Source organism: Herpailurus yagouaroundi, unplaced genomic scaffold (assembly GCF_014898765.1).
Source record: "Herpailurus yagouaroundi ecotype Mexico unplaced genomic scaffold, PumYag 164, whole genome shotgun sequence".
NCBI classification, from domain to species: Eukaryota; Metazoa; Chordata; class Mammalia; order Carnivora; family Felidae; genus Herpailurus; species Herpailurus yagouaroundi.
Genome location: NW_024412405.1, coordinates 28,850,373 through 28,866,241, shown reverse-complemented (window position 1 = coordinate 28,866,241; position 15,869 = coordinate 28,850,373). Strand labels below are relative to the sequence as shown.

Here is a 15,869-nt window from a genome sequence, read left to right as displayed (position 1 = left end):
CCATTTACATTCATTGTTGTTATTGAAAGATATGTGTTTTGAGTCATTGTGATATCTGTAGGTTTCATGCTTGTAGTGGTGTCTCTGGTACTTTGTGGTCCTTGCAACATTTCACTCACAGAGGCCCCCTTAGGATCTCTTGTAGGGCTGGTTTAGTGGTGATGAATTCCTTCAGTTTTTGTTTGTTTGGGAAAACATTTATCTCTCCTTCTATTCTGAATGTCAGACTTGCTGGGTAAATGATTCTTGGCTGCATATTTTTCCTGTTCATCACATTGAAGATTTCATGCCTTTCTGGCCTGCCAAGTTTCAGTAGATAGGTCTGCCACTAGTCTTATGGGTCTTCCTTTGTTAGAGCCCGTTTATCCCTAGCTGCTTTCAGAATTCTCTCTTTATCCTTGTATTTTGCCAGTTTCACCATGATACGTTGTGCAAATCGATTCAAGTTATGTCTGAAGGGAGTTCTCTGTGCCTCTTGTATTTCAATGCCTATTTCCTTCCCCAGATCGGGGAAGTTCTCAGCTATGATTTGTTCAAGTACACCTTCAGCCTCTTTCTCTCTCTCTTACTCTTCTGGAATTCCTATGATACAGATATTGTTCCATTTGATTGCATCACTTATTTCTCTAATTCTCCCTGGTACTCCTGGATATTTTTATCTCTCTTTTTCTCAGCTTCCTCTTTTTTCATAATTTTATCTTCTAATTCACCTATTCTCTCCTCTGCCTCTTCAATCCGTGCTGTGGTCGCCTCCATTTTATTTTGCACCTCATTTATAGCATTTTTAATTCATCATGACTATTTTTTAGTCCTTTCATCTCTGTAGCAATAGATTCTCTGCTGTTCTCTATCCTTTTTTTCAATCCCAGCAATTAATTTTATGACTATTATTCTAAATTCTTGTTCAGTTATATTGCTTAAATCGGTTTTGATCAATTTGTTAGCTGTCACTACTTCCTAGAATGTCTTTTGAGGAGAATTCTTTCATTACATCAATTTGGCTAGTTTTCTGTCCCTTATGTGTTTTAAAAGCTTGTTGTGCGCTCTGCACCTGCGAGCACTGCTATTTTAAAGGAGGGTCATACACTGTCCAGGTCAAACACTTTAGGAGGTGTTTTTCAGGAGATTGTTACTTGCTCTTTTGTTGTGACTTTGATTATTTTATTACCCTACTCGTAGTGATATTTTGGACCCTCCACCAGGTGTGCTTTGATTTGTTTCTTGGAGTAGCCCTGTGTGCCAGGGCAAATTTTCTTTACCAAATATTTCCTTGTCTCATCTTCCTGTGATCTGCCTTCTTACCTTTTGAAGTGCCCAGACACCCTCTCCCTTTCCTTAGCTCAGGATGGTATATAAGGCTCAATTGCTTGCTGTCTTTTTGGAGTCTCATATCTTTGTGGGGCTCCTGTACATAATTACAATGGCTTTTCTACCATTAACTTGACTGACTGTTGTCAGGATCATTAGCTTTTAAGTCAAAATAAGAGACACAACCTTGGTAAAGGAAGAAATGTTATTTAATAATATTTACTTGTTCAAACAATGTCAATTGCTCTTCAGTGCATCAAAAATCAAATTCTACTTTCTCGTGTGGTTTTCAAGACTCTTTATGACTAGACCTAACCCCACTTTGGTTAAGCAGTACCACTTACCCATATTAAAACATCCAAACATTCTAGCACTTTTTTCTGCTGTTCTGTCTGAAAATCCCTTTTACATCAATTTTACATATTGAAATCCTAACCACATACTGAGGATACTTTTATTAATTTGTCTAAGTCTTCCTCTTTCATTAATTTTTTCAACCTTCCCCTCCAGAAAAAAAAAAATCACATTTTAACTGTTTTGTGCTCTTAATGGCATTTGTGTGTGTGTGTGTGTGTGTGTGTGTGTGTGTGTGTTTTGACAGTTCAGTTTGCAACTACATGAAAGCTACCTTTTTTAAAATTTTTTCATTTTTTTTTTGAGACAGAGAGAGACAGAGCATGAAAAGGGCAGGGGCAGAGAGAGAGGGAGACACAGAATCTGAAGCAGGCTCCAGGCTCTGAGCTGTCAGCACAGAGCCCGATGAGGGGCTCGAACTCACTGACTATGAGATCATGACCTGAGCTGATGTCAGACGCTTAACCAACTGAGCCACCCAGGCACCCCTTTAAAATTTACTTTTTTTATTTTTTTATGAAAGCTACTTTTTATTATACAACTGCTTTTAGACTCTGTGCTAGATGTAATATATGTGTTACCTCATTTCATCTGTATGACAATTTTTTGAGGTTAATAATATTATCTCAATTTACAAATGAAACAGAGCTCAAGAAAGACTAGGAAGCTTGTTCAAGATTATTCAGTGCTAAGTGGTCAAACTGGAGTTTGAACATGGATATGTCTGATTTCAAAGTCACATTTTCTTCTCTGCCCTAGTTCTGTGGGTGTTTTTGTGGACATACCAACTGCAAGGCCTAGTCTTAATCTTTCTAGACTCTGTCCAGTTCTGTACTGATGTTGCCAATCAATTTTTCTACACTAAATCAAACCTGTAAATTTTGGCCAAGTTTACTGAAAATGGAATCTAAAACTACCATTGGTTTCATTTAGATATTTGTCTCAGATTCCACATTTGTTATATATGAAATATAAATTCCGATACATACACACAAAATACCTAGGAATATGAGGTTTATGTGTGCATAGTTAGGTGTATGGTATAATCCTCTACTGCTTTTCAAGTAACAATTTATTCTTTTAATACCTGTCACTTAACAGTTTCTCTCATTTACTGAATTATTTATGTTAATTTTGGTAGCTAAAGCATTGAGCTATGTTTCTTATAGACAAATAAGACTGAGATCTTTCAGACGCTAAATGTAGTCATGTAGAATATTGGGGGAAAGTAACTTAGAGAAAATGCCAACTATGCCCTGTGGACCAAAGACATCTTACAAAATTTTCTCTATTAGAAGTCTATTATCAGCATGTGGTGGCTCTTAGGCATTAAACAATTACAATTATGATTACATGTATGCTCAATACATTTATTTGTCATTGTAAAGTTTAACAAAAATGTGCTTTTGCCAATTTCAGTGGAACAGGATATGTGTGTATGTATGTGTGTGTTTAAGAAGGAAAGTTATTGAATTAATTGGAGGAAGACCCACATCTTAGTTCCTTTCCACTTAAATTCTAATAAAATTTACGTAGATCATCACAGTTTAGTATCCTTACAAGTATACTTACAAGTCACTTGGCCATAAAATTCTTATATGCAAGATGTAATCTATTCCATTAAAATACCTACAGTTATTTTGTGTACACACGCATAATTATTCAAAGAGATAAAATACTATCCCAGGCTCCAGTCTTTCTTGCTTCTAATGTATCCTTTCTTTCAGTTACAGTGATTTTTCTCAAACACAAATAAGAATTTAACCTGTTCTTCCTCAGAGTTCTCTCTGCACTCTATGACTTTCATAATAAAGTTTAAACTTGTTGGTTTATCCATCCAATGGTTTTTGACATGATTTCTGCCTATATTAGTGTTAACAACACTTTAATTCCCCTCCATATCAAAACAAACATCTTTCTGCTTCTTGAATTCACCATGTTTTGGGGAGGGTCTAGAGATATTTAATGAAGAAGGAGAGCTGTACATTGACAAGTAAAGGAAGAGGCAGGTTTAAGTGTGCTGGGTATGAGGAGGAAGGGTTTATTCTAAAAGCAAATGGAATCAGGAACCAGAATCTGGATGAAGGACAGGTGTTATTGGTCCCTAATGCACAGATTATTCCTAGATCTATAGAGTGAGAAGTTGTCTCAGAAATTGAAGACAGGAAATGAAGAAAGAATAGAAAGGAGAAAGGAGAAAGGAGAAGGAGAAAAAGAAAGTAAGCTTAACCTTCTAATAGAACTCATCTTTACAATTCCATTCTACATTAACTATATTTCAGCAAAAATATTTTTCTGTTAGTATTATATCTACCTGACTTTATTATACTTGTGGCTTCTAGGTTATATCCTTAAAGGCATACGAATTGTTTCACATTCAATATTGTGAAACAAATATTTCTCACTTAATACTCCACAGTTAATAAATAAAGTCCTGGGTATTTGTACCCTTAATTATTATGATTAAAACATGTATTGCGGCAACAGAAATTGCTAAATAGTGATTCAGGTCATGGATTTCTTTTTCTGGTAATTATTTAGTGCTGTTGATACAACATAATGGAAATAAATACTGTTTAAAAATATAGTAACAGATTTCTTTTCCAATGTCATCTTAGCATTACATAGCACCTAAAACTTCCCCAATACATTTACAAAGAGCTTTGAGAGGGAGCAGAAGGAAAAGCTGATTCTCATTACTCTTTTGAAGTTGAGACTAAAAACAAAAGATAAGAGTCGGAAATTACTTATATCCGAGCCAGCTTCCTATCATCATTAATGAAGTTATCTTTATCTCCATGGGTTGTTTATTATTCTGATTTAATATAAAAAAGTTGATGTTTCTTAAAGACACTGTGTTCTTTTGAGGTTAGTAAAAAGCAGATAATAAACTACCCGTAAACCACAAAAAAGGAATGTATAAATCTATGGTGCAGTTTTTATTATGTTTCAGGCTTTTTTTGCTTCTAATGTATTGATCATGACCTACATGTTTACATTAAGGTTTTTTTCTAGGCTTTGACATAAATTAATATTTAATTAAAGTAGAAAAGTAGATTCTTTAGAAGAAATTTTTCTTGGAATTATAGAATTAAACACAGCACACATTTAACTTTTTATATTTTGTAATATATATAATTTTACATATATATGTGAATATATACTTATATACATAAATATATACTTGTAATATAAATATATATAATATTATATATTATATATACATATATATGTATATATATTATGTATGTACATATACATGTACATATATATTTATATAATATGTATATATAATATAAGTATATATATTCATATATATATAAATATATATATATATATAAGATTTCACAAATTTTACCCTTGTAAATCTCACCAAGTGAGTTATTATTACATATTGGATTATCAGCTAACATTATGATAAAATAGAAAGCTAAAATAAAAGCAGATTTCTTGTCAGCCACACCTGCTTAACACTCTGTGAGTTACTATGAGAAACATATACAAAGTTGCAATCTGATTGAGAGGTGAAGTTTACATACAGAAAACAAGCAGAGAAGGCTATCTCTTGTGTAAGAGATTGAGCTGAAAGAATTGAGCTGAAAGAAGATGCTAAGCACTAACACTAAGGAAAATTGAAGTTACCTGATGTTTCTCAGTAAGTGAATATGGGGGTTAGAGTCAAATTTTATCAATTTTTTTTTTCATTTTCAGTCTTGCCACTACACCTAATTTTTTTAAAGAACATAATATAAAGGGTAGTACACATATTGTGTGAAGTGTTTCTGGGTGACATCGTGGAGATTTCTTTTCCAAATGTCATTTTAACATTACTTAGAGCTGAAAACTTTACCCATACATGTACGCAGAGCCTTGAGAGGGAACAGGAGAAAGAAAAGCTTGTAGGAAAAATTTGAAGTTTGAAATAATTTTTGAGGAAGTAGGAAAGAAAACTGCCTAAGGAAAATCAAAGATTATTAAGAAGCACTAAATCCCCAGGTGAGTGGACAACCACACATTTATGATCAGACAAATCTGTGCATTTGGGAGAATTTCCTGAGAAATGCTCAGGAGCTGAGGCATGATAATATTAAAATTCTAAGGTTAGTAAATCATATTATGTTCATTTCAATCCCCCAGCCTCTTTAAAATTTTTGGTGCTCAGTGATTTGATGTTAATATAAAGTGGAAATCCAATTTGTTTTGGATTTGACTTGCCTCTTCTCCAACCACTTAAAATCCCTTCATCCACTTGGAGATTCTCAAGGAGCATCATTTTTAACATGGGTCTCTTTCAGTGATTGTTCTGAAGACATCCATCATCACTGTGTATGATGCCCAGTACAAAGAGAACTCTTGAAGAACTCTCACATCCTGATCTCTTCTCTATTCTTGCTTTGATCTTCTGTTGAGAATGTGCTAAAGTACCTATCAGTGTGTTACCAGCGTAAAATAAGATAAGCAAAGGGCCCCTTTGCTCAGTGAAACCTCTACCAATTGGCATTGTAATAAATAAAAATCTATCCATTTTTAATCCTTTCTTACAATTCAAACACAAAAGGAAAGGACTAAAAGTAAATGGGACAACTGTTTGTTTTCAGATCTTTCCCCAAGAGCATTATTTTCCAATGAAACAAAGGATGAGACCCCAGAGTACAGAATGAATCTATGTGTGTACTGGGAACTGGGAGATGAGGGCAAACGTGAGTGCAAAGAGAGAAGGAAGATGGAGGCCCCATGATTCTGCTTCCGTGGCAACAGCCAAAGCCATATTCTGCCACTTCTACCATATCTCCTCTATTCTCTAGATGGCGGCTGCTCAGCCAAAGGAAAGAATTCGATCTGAGGTTGGAGGTTGGAGGAAGAGGAACGGTAGTTTTCTTTGGAGCCTGTATTTGAAGAAAAGTTGAAGCATGTGAGAATAAATGAAGGTTGGGGGCGGTATTGGTGTAAAAGGGCAGCAGTCCCGTCGGAACAACGTTAGGCATTGGGGGTTACAGATCGGCAGTTTAGGCAGGTGATAAAATTTGGAGACAAATCTGGAAATCATTCACATCAAAATAATCTCTCCTGTTCAGGTGATGGATTCATCGTGGAGTTTCTCGTGGAATGAGAGGAATACTGAAAATAAAATGTAATTTAACATAGTGATTGAGAACTCAGGTCTTGGTCTCTGAGACTTTGCTGTCAATTAGTGCTCTTGGAATTTCTGTCACTTTGGACAAGATACTCAACATATTTTAGCCTCGGTGACCGCTTTGGTAGCTGGAGATCACACATACTTTGGAGAGTTTCGGCTGAGGATTAAATGGATAATGCATGTAAAGGGCTGGACGGATGCCTGGTATTTACTATGTCCTCAACTGTGCCTTAGTATTATTATTAATGTTATCATTATTCCAGGATATATAAAAATTGGCAGGCTTGCCTTTCACCAATTGTTGGTTTCTTAAACAACTATCAATCACAGTCTTCTCCACTGTATACATAGGATACTTGATAAAAATGCAAGAGGGATTTTTAATGGCTTTAAAAAAAAGTCACTGGAGTCAGGAAAAAGCACCTGGTGAATGTTAGCATATTCAAAGTCTACAGGCAATTCAATTCAACGAATAAAGGAAATCCAACATCAGTCTGAGTAACTGTCAGTCTCCAAAATTGATTTTTGTTGAGTGTGGAGTGATAATCTTTTACCCAAGTTTCTTAGGGCAAGGGTTTTACAAGGGGGTTGTCTGATAGTTAAGTCTGTTTTAAAAGATATTTCTGTAAACATGCTAAAGTGCTTCCTGTCTCAGCCTGGTTCTTGCTGAATGACATGGCATTGAACAGTGTTTGTGCCTGGAGCCTAAAATGCAGGAAGCTATAGATCATTCTGAATGAATAAATCATGTGTGTTCCTGCTGTCAATTCTGCTAACGCTTTTGTAGAAGCAGTGGCAAACTATCAATAATTAGGACCAACTAGGTCAGCTATTTAGTACCTTGATAGAGCAGTAACAGCTGCTTCGGTATATATTTCTTTCTTTTAACGCACTGAAGCACAGCTTAGAAAAAAATTAGTTCCTAGGATGTGTCTGTCTGGGTTTTTTTTTTCTCCATCAGTGTTTTGTCATGTGAGGCAGTAAAGCATCCATAAAAGCAAACTATTTTTGAATAATACAGATAATCTTGATGAGGCATTGAATTATGAGAAGGAGAGATGAGCCGAGAACAACAAAAAAGTAAAAGGGAAGAAAATTTAGGTGCTCTTCTCTTCCAAAAACATCTAAATTGATCACTCCATTTTGGAGGGAAAATAGATAATTATTAGGAATGTATAAATCAAACAAATGTTTAGCAGCTCACATTTGTTTTATATAAATTTACATGAATTCTATACAAGCAGTAATTAATAATCTCCATTTAAAGTCAGGGACATAAAATAGCAACTAAACATAAAATAGATATCTTCTCATCTTAAAATAATTTTGAATGTCTACTCTTTTATTTTTTAAAATTATTTTTAATGTTTATTTATTTTTGAGTGAGAGAGAGTGTGCACAAGTCAGGGAGGGGCAGAGAGAGAGGGAGACACAGAATCCAAAGCAGCCTCCAGGCTCTAAGCTATCTGCACAAAGCCTGACAGGGGGCTCAAACCCACAAACCGTGAGATTATGACCTGAGCTGAAGTCAGACACCAACCCACTGAGCCACCCAGGTGCCCCTTATTCTCTTCAAGTTTTATGTTTATTCAGTGTTTGTTGATTTCTTAACTGCACCAAACCTGCTTCATTTAGCAAGTATCTATAAATTTTTTGAGATTTTGGCTTTAATACAGATTTTTTTTTCCCAAAAGAGAAACATCCAGGTAACAAATGTATCTGTGAGGCAAGCACTACACTTTTTATGAGCATATTTGGCCAAATAATTATGTAATCTTTATCCTAAGGAAACTTACTAAACTAGATAACACAGTTAAGTGAATAATTTTTACAACATAGGAGTGACAGTAACTATGATAAAGGCATTTTCAGGGTACTAGGTGAACATAAAATAAAGGCATCTAAATCATATAGACTGCCTATGAAAGTATAATTCAAACACGAGTTCATGTAGGAGATGAACAGAATATTAGAGTGTTAGGGTTCTCATCACGAATGGCCTTGTGGGTTAAATTAAAGCACTTGACTTTTAACTAGAAAGTTAAAGGAGGCAGTAAAGGTTACTGAATACCTCAGAGGAGAGATGGGGTTAAGAAAAATCACGGAGGCCTAAACAATCAAAAGGTTATAAAAGATCCCCAACAAAGAGGACACGCTGTTAAGGTGCCCTGAACCTGAGTGGGTTTGGAAAATAAGGTTTACAGTATGTTCCTTAACACTTTTCTGTGTTTGAACTGTTTAGTGATAAAATAGACCATATTAAAGAGAAACTGCTATTGTCTTTACCAACTGCTTATGGGTTGATTTTTTAAAATTTTATTTTACTAATAATGTAATTCATAACAGTTTGTAGCTAAATTAAATAGCTTTGCCTGGCAATTAAACCTATTCTTATCCAATCTATTATTTTACTGCTATATAAAATAGGTCCCACTGTGAGTTGTCTAACTATAAAATTAGAGCCCTCGAGGACAAAGAACTAAATCTGATTATGTTACATTTAAGTCATGCTTTGTGTGCATAACCTCTTGCCAGTGGCCTATCTCCATTTGCACTGAGTTTAGCACCCTCCTCAGTCAATAGTATTAAACCTTTCTTTAGCCCATAAACTTGTTTTTTTCCTGCTGCATAAGACAAGGGAAGCTGTTTACACGTAGATGACTTTTTGACAACTATTTTAATATCTCTTTTAAAAGTCTCTCCGTGGATGGACGGATGTCTTTATCCGAGCCAAGCTTCTGTCAACTTAATAACTACAGTTCTGAGATGGAAGGGCACTGTTATGTTGTGAAAGCACTTTCATCTGAATGTTATTCTCACGTAAAAATGACTTTTGGAAAGTTCTTGTTCCAGAAGCCAAAAGATAATGGGTCCATGTGGAATATGCATGTTTACTCACTTGTGCAATGGGTTATTAAGGCAAATCGGTTGAGGAATGTAACATCGATTTTTAACACAACGTGAGGTTGCTATGCTTGTGTCATTTGTCATACCCAGACTTCTTTAAAAGTCTGGACACCTCAGTTTTGATATTCTGTTTATTTCCTTACTCTGGACTTTTCACCTCCAAGCTGGGGACAATAATATTTATCTGGTTTTGGAAAGCTTTATACTATCTTGATATCTCTGATTCTGACTCTCAGGTAATAGTCTTCCTTTTTAGGAGAAATAAAACAGAAATGTGAAAGTATTATTTAGGCATTCATTGAAGAATTTGGATCTGTGAACATTTCATTTAATAGTAACATATACTTCCTAAAATTAGTCTCTTATTTGGGTAAATTTTAACAGCTTTTAAAACATTAGGCAAGATCCTCTCTTCACTGGAGAAAGAAGATTTTACAATTTAATGGTTTTATAGTAGAAAAATCGTATCTAGTGTATATTTTTTAAACCTTTGAAAGCTGATGTGCTATTTCATTCACAAAGATTCATTCCTAGAAAAAAATAATTTCAATCATCTGGGTATATGTTTCAGGGAAGTGCAAATATCTCAATATAAAACATATTAACATAACATTCTATCATTGTGGAGAAAAGCAACTCTAATCCACAAATTCATGAACACACACAAAAAAAATCAAGTGGTCTCCCCTTATAGAAACAACTATTTGAGGTAGAGTTTTCAGGATTGCAAAAACTCAAAACTTGAGCCAGATGTTTTAATAACCTACATTGATTTTCGGTCTTTGTAGTGAAACAAAAATCAGGTAAATATTTCATGACTTAAAGGTTTCATTAGGAACTTTGCTGCATCCAATTACTGACAGCTGTTACTTAATCACACATCATGTTATAAATTCATACCTTCTGTTCCACAATCAAAATCAGTACCACAGGGGAGGAAATGAAAGCGAATCCATTTTACACCTAGGTCCTTTTCAACCAGGGGCTCGTGGCATTATATGCATATTAATTTCCCATCAAGTAAAAGTGATATTCAGTAAGTTAGCAGTCATGAGAGAAGCCATAATTTGGACACTACTTATTATTGTAAAGTCTTGAAAATGATGACGGATGCTTTTGCCAGTGCCGCAAAGAAATTAATTTTATTTTTGTTTTTAAATTGCAAATAATGTGAAAAACAATGACATATGGATGATATCTATGCACACATATATGTATCTGTACACACTCTAAGGAGAAAGTAATAATCCACCCACCTGAGACAGACAATTCTGAGAGAGAGAAAAATAGTCAAATATGGTTGTTAGAGAAACAGAGGCAGGTGGTAAACTTTTCCTACTTGTTACTTTGTTCAAGAATCATGGTGGTGGTTGTTGTTTTTTTTTAGAGTTCTAAGGAATCTATGGGTGTTCTTAATATACCATAATGAGGAGTAGGGTACCTATTTACATGTTTAGACCCTTGTAACATTTCATTTGGCTTTTGTTACTGAACACATTTATAGTTTTGGAGAACTTATTGTGGGAATTTAACTGCTTTTGCAGCATCAAAAAACCATCTTGAGGTGCTAATGTATAGACTACACACAATGACCCGTGCTGAGAGTAGAAGCAGTAATCATGTTAACGTACATTCAATCAAATTATATTTCAAAGTGATTTATCTGGCAATTTTACACTTTTCTTGGCTTATCTTGGTGTCAAAGCATAGTCTACAGGCCTTCTTGACATCTGAACAAACCCTCTGCTATAATCCTAGGTAATACAACAAAGGAGTAGCATCTATCAAGAAGTCTAAGAGAGCCATTCCCCAGATTCTAAGCTATGGGATAAATATTACCCCAGGGAGTCTTCAACACACTAAGAGAACGCTGCCCCCTGATGAAATGTGTCCTTGCCAGAGCCAGATAGAATCTACCATCTGCAACCCTCAGTTTTAAGGGAAAAAGTTAATGTCACAAAGAGGGCCACACTCTTTGCAAGTAACTGAAGACAGCTTTTCTTTGCTTCAGTCCAGGGCTGTTGTCAACAAAATAAGCTTCTCTCAGGATCAGCGATGACACTGGCTCATGAGCAGGAGTTCTACACTGCTGTCTGTGTTACTAGTGACAGTCTACATGTGGATATATATCATCTGTCTCCTTGGCTGCCCACCCAGTTAAAACTCTTAACAGTGTCCTTTGGCAGGGACTGAAACCATTGAGGCAACCACATGTCTGATCTCTGATATTGTGACCAAACCATTGGCCATGTCAGACTGATATCTCAGCCCTTCCAAAATTCTGAAGTTCTAAGCAGAAAGCTAAATATAAGCATGAGTTGCTTCTTTATGTACTGTATCAAGGTTTACCAGTACATCACTTTGGGTAAATCAAACTTAAAAACATTTTTGTTTTTGCTGCTTCAAATAATGTTTCTTTTAAAAAAAAAATCAGATCAGTATAATAGATCACTTGAGTAACTTTGTCTAGCTTAGAACAAAATAATTTTCTTGGAATGCAGTTAAGCCACTTCCGTGTCTATTTTTTGATAAGTAATTCTTCCTAATTCATCTGAAAAAACTTTAGCTATATTATCTATGTCTTTTCTTGAGAAAACACTCCCCAGTAAATCCATAGCCATACATGCAGAAATAGGATATTCTTAAGAAATCAGATTTTAGGTGTAATCCACAATTACCCGAGCATAATTGTGTGAAATAACCAAATGCCATCAAAGGGCAAATAGACTATGTCTTGAATAAGGAATCATTTTAATGTAGGCATGAGAAGCAATGATATATGAAAGGGCTTATTTGTAAAAAGTAATTGACTTTTGGAGCTGTTTTTTTGATACTTGGCTCCTACTAGTTAGTAAAATTACATGAAAAAAAAATTAAAGTTCAGTGATTATGGGCCCTATCCCAGACTTACAGAATTACAAATCTCTGAGTTGAGATGCAGGAATCAGTGTTTTAAAATCCTACTCCAGTGATCTTGATGTACAGCCAAATTTGGTAACCCAGTGACCAAACACCAAATGTGGAAGATAATCTTATTTCCATCAAAACTAGGTGAGTTAAAAAATAATTCTCATCAGTCCTAGAAAGTATTTCCTAAAGGAATTCCAGATATCCCTGTGCCAAACACATTTTGTACTAGAGCCATTGTACCTCCTGGGTTTCTAGTATATACATAGACTTCTGGTAGAATAATTAGGAGAATACTGCATTTTGTATTTAAAATATGATTTTTTGTCAACTACAGAAAGATAAAAAAATGTATCCTCAATAAATACAGCAGTTCAAATAACAATAATAATATTAATGCAGGATTTTGACATATCATTTATAGTTTCTGTATATATTTTTATAGTTTCTGTATATTTACTTTAGTTCTAAGTATGGTTTACTCATGCTTGATTAGCTTAACATACTTATAAATTACCAAGAATCCCAACACATCATTATTAAAGAGAGTTATCTAAGTATAGTGGACTTCTCTGGCATTTCAATCATATACAGATATCCAGATACAGAAAATCAGATAAACATGTTTCTCATAAAATGTTTTTGGAAAAGTGTACATTATTCATCCAATGTGCTACATTTTATATAAAGATACCTTAGTGTTCCCCAAGGAGCAGTTGGATTTCCACCTGTTCCCTTCCATCCCTCAGAAACTTCAAGCCTCTTGCAATGGTTCTTATTTCCTCTCATGCATAGTTCCGATAGGAGTACTAATAATCACAGCCCATATATCTAATGTTTAGAAAGTACAGGTAGATGCATTATCATCATGTCATTATTTTCATAATATTGCAAATAAATAAGGAATGACAAAGAGGATGATAACAATGTTAAGAATAATAATGATGGTGATTGCCAAAAGGGCAAGGAGAGAAGGAGGAAGAAAAAAAGGTGATGAGGGAGAAAAGAGAATCACAACTTTAGTAATTTTTTATTTTGATTAGTCATCATGAGCTAGATTCAAAGTCAAGGAATTTATAATCTATCACGTAGGCACTGCAGACTCCCATTGCTATATACAGAATTGTTTATATAGTTTGCTCTAATCATAAACAACAACAAAAAGGATGCCAGATATCTGGCATCAGATAACCCTGATCTGCCCAACTCTTTGGGATAAGTTATGAGAATTACATACTCTTGGAAAAACTAATGTATAGAAGCAGAAAGCCTATTTTGAAAAAAATCATATAGCAATAAATTCAGGTCTCTGTACAACAGAATTCTAGATATTTGCAAACAAGTACTTTTTCCACGACATTTAATGACAAAGTAAATGGACAGCAATACTCGATAAATACTTATGAAACTACACTTTCAGAAGAGTGGGTGTACATCTACTTTATTGAAATTTTTATCCTATGAATAAAAAGATACCGTACCCTGTTTTCATCATGTAATGTTATGAGCAAAAATATTACATTTTATGTGTTTTCATTATGTAATGTTAAAAGTGTTAACACTAAAAACAAGGCTATGAGATCAAGATCTCATCATGTTGTATAAAAAGGCATTACAATTTAAAGTTAAGAATGTGAATATTACCAATATTACAGCTACTGAGTGATGATATTAATTTTTTTTTAATTTTAGAGAGAAAGCATGCACATGGGGGAGAGGGGCAAAGGGAGAGGGAGAGAGAGGATCTCAAGCAGGCTCCATGCTCAGTGTGGAGCCAGAAGTGAGGCTCCATCCCACGAGGTTGGGATCAAGACCTGAGCCAAAATCAAGAGTTGGATGCTCAACTGACTGAGTTACCCAGGCACTCCAGATGATCCTAATTTTTTTTTTTAAAGAAGTTCTGGTATTTAAATTTTAAAAATACCATAGAACAGGTCATTATAAAGTTTTATGTTTATTTATACCTGAAAGGTTAGATATACTTATTGGGTATGCATTTAGCATATATTAAAAAAAGATATCCAAGATCCTTTTAAGAAAGCTATTTTTGGGGCACCTGGATGGCTCAGTCAGTTAAGCCTCTGACTTTGGCTCAGGTCATGATCTCACGGTTCGTGGGTTCAAGCCCCGCATCAGGCTCTGTGCTGACCACTCAGAGCCTGGAGCCTGTTTCAGATTCTGTGTCTTCCTCTCTCTCTGCCCCCACCCCCCCCCCACTCTCTCTCTCTCTCTCTCTCTCTCTCTCTCTGAAAACTAAATAAAAACTTTTAAAACAGCTATTTTTCCAAAGAATACTTCTTTAAGACAAAGATGCCCCCCCGCCCCCCCCGAAAAATAGTTCTAGTATGGTATCATTGAAAAACAAATGGATTTTATGTTTAAACTTTTTCATTTATTGACTTTCATTTAAAAAATCCTAATTGTATTGCCCTTCCCTTAGAGTCCACAGATACACATTTTGGATGTGCTGCCTGGAGATGATGCAAGTGCTGTCAAGTTTCCCAACCTGGATTTTATTTCCTTCATGATGAGAAATAGAAGTACATAATTTGGCAGAGAGAAAAGTGATTATCCTGTTGGTTAAGAGGAAAATGTTTTAGTGATATGAAAAATAAAAAAATCACTACAAATTCCAAGTGATATGTGATGCTGCTGTAAGTGTGGGAGGTAAGAATGTCTGGGGAAAAGGAATTGTTTGTGGAGGATGGGTGGGTTTGAATGAGTGGGACTTTGTTCCAGAAAACTAAGATGTGCAGATGGAGTTCGGTTTTGGATCATGACTTAGACTGGAATGTGCATCCAGAAAAATCCACCGTCTCTCTATTTTTCATTTTCTTGATGCATCCTCTAACTTTGTTTTCTGTGTCTTTTTTCCCCTGCATTTCACTCCTGACCTTTTCTTTTAACCATTTTTTTCAAACAATTATGCCTTTACATGTCTTGATTACATGTCTTCTTGTTCAAAACACACACACAAATGAAGTGCCTCCAACTTATACACATAGAAGTGCTATTAAACTATAAAAGGCCCAGGTGGAAGAACACTGCAGCCTGGACCATCTGAAGAGCTATATCTTGCTCTAGGTTTTCCCCAAAGTTGGCAGATTTTAGGGTCAACTCGATAAATGAGTCTGTTCTGAACAGTATATCGAAAGTGGTGTATGTAACTTCTCAAATCCAAAGAGACATACCTAGCATGTAGTTTTCAAATGCACCATTTTTTTTTTTACACCTGAAGGTAACTAACTTACATGTT

The 15,869-nt window shown here is 35.1% G+C and overlaps 1 long non-coding RNA gene across 2 annotated transcripts in view; it reads left to right on the top strand.

The window, feature by feature from the left end:
* LOC121037810 (uncharacterized) overlaps nucleotides 1–15,253 on the top strand; it is a 231,814-nt gene extending 216,561 nt beyond the window's left edge. For both annotated transcript variants that reach the window (XR_005794000.1, XR_005794001.1), the window contains 2 exons: nucleotides 6,261–6,531; nucleotides 15,054–15,253. This is a non-coding gene — a long non-coding RNA (uncharacterized LOC121037810). The remainder of the gene's footprint in view (nucleotides 1–6,260; nucleotides 6,532–15,053) is intronic.
* The last annotated feature ends 616 nt before the right edge of the window (nucleotides 15,254–15,869 follow it).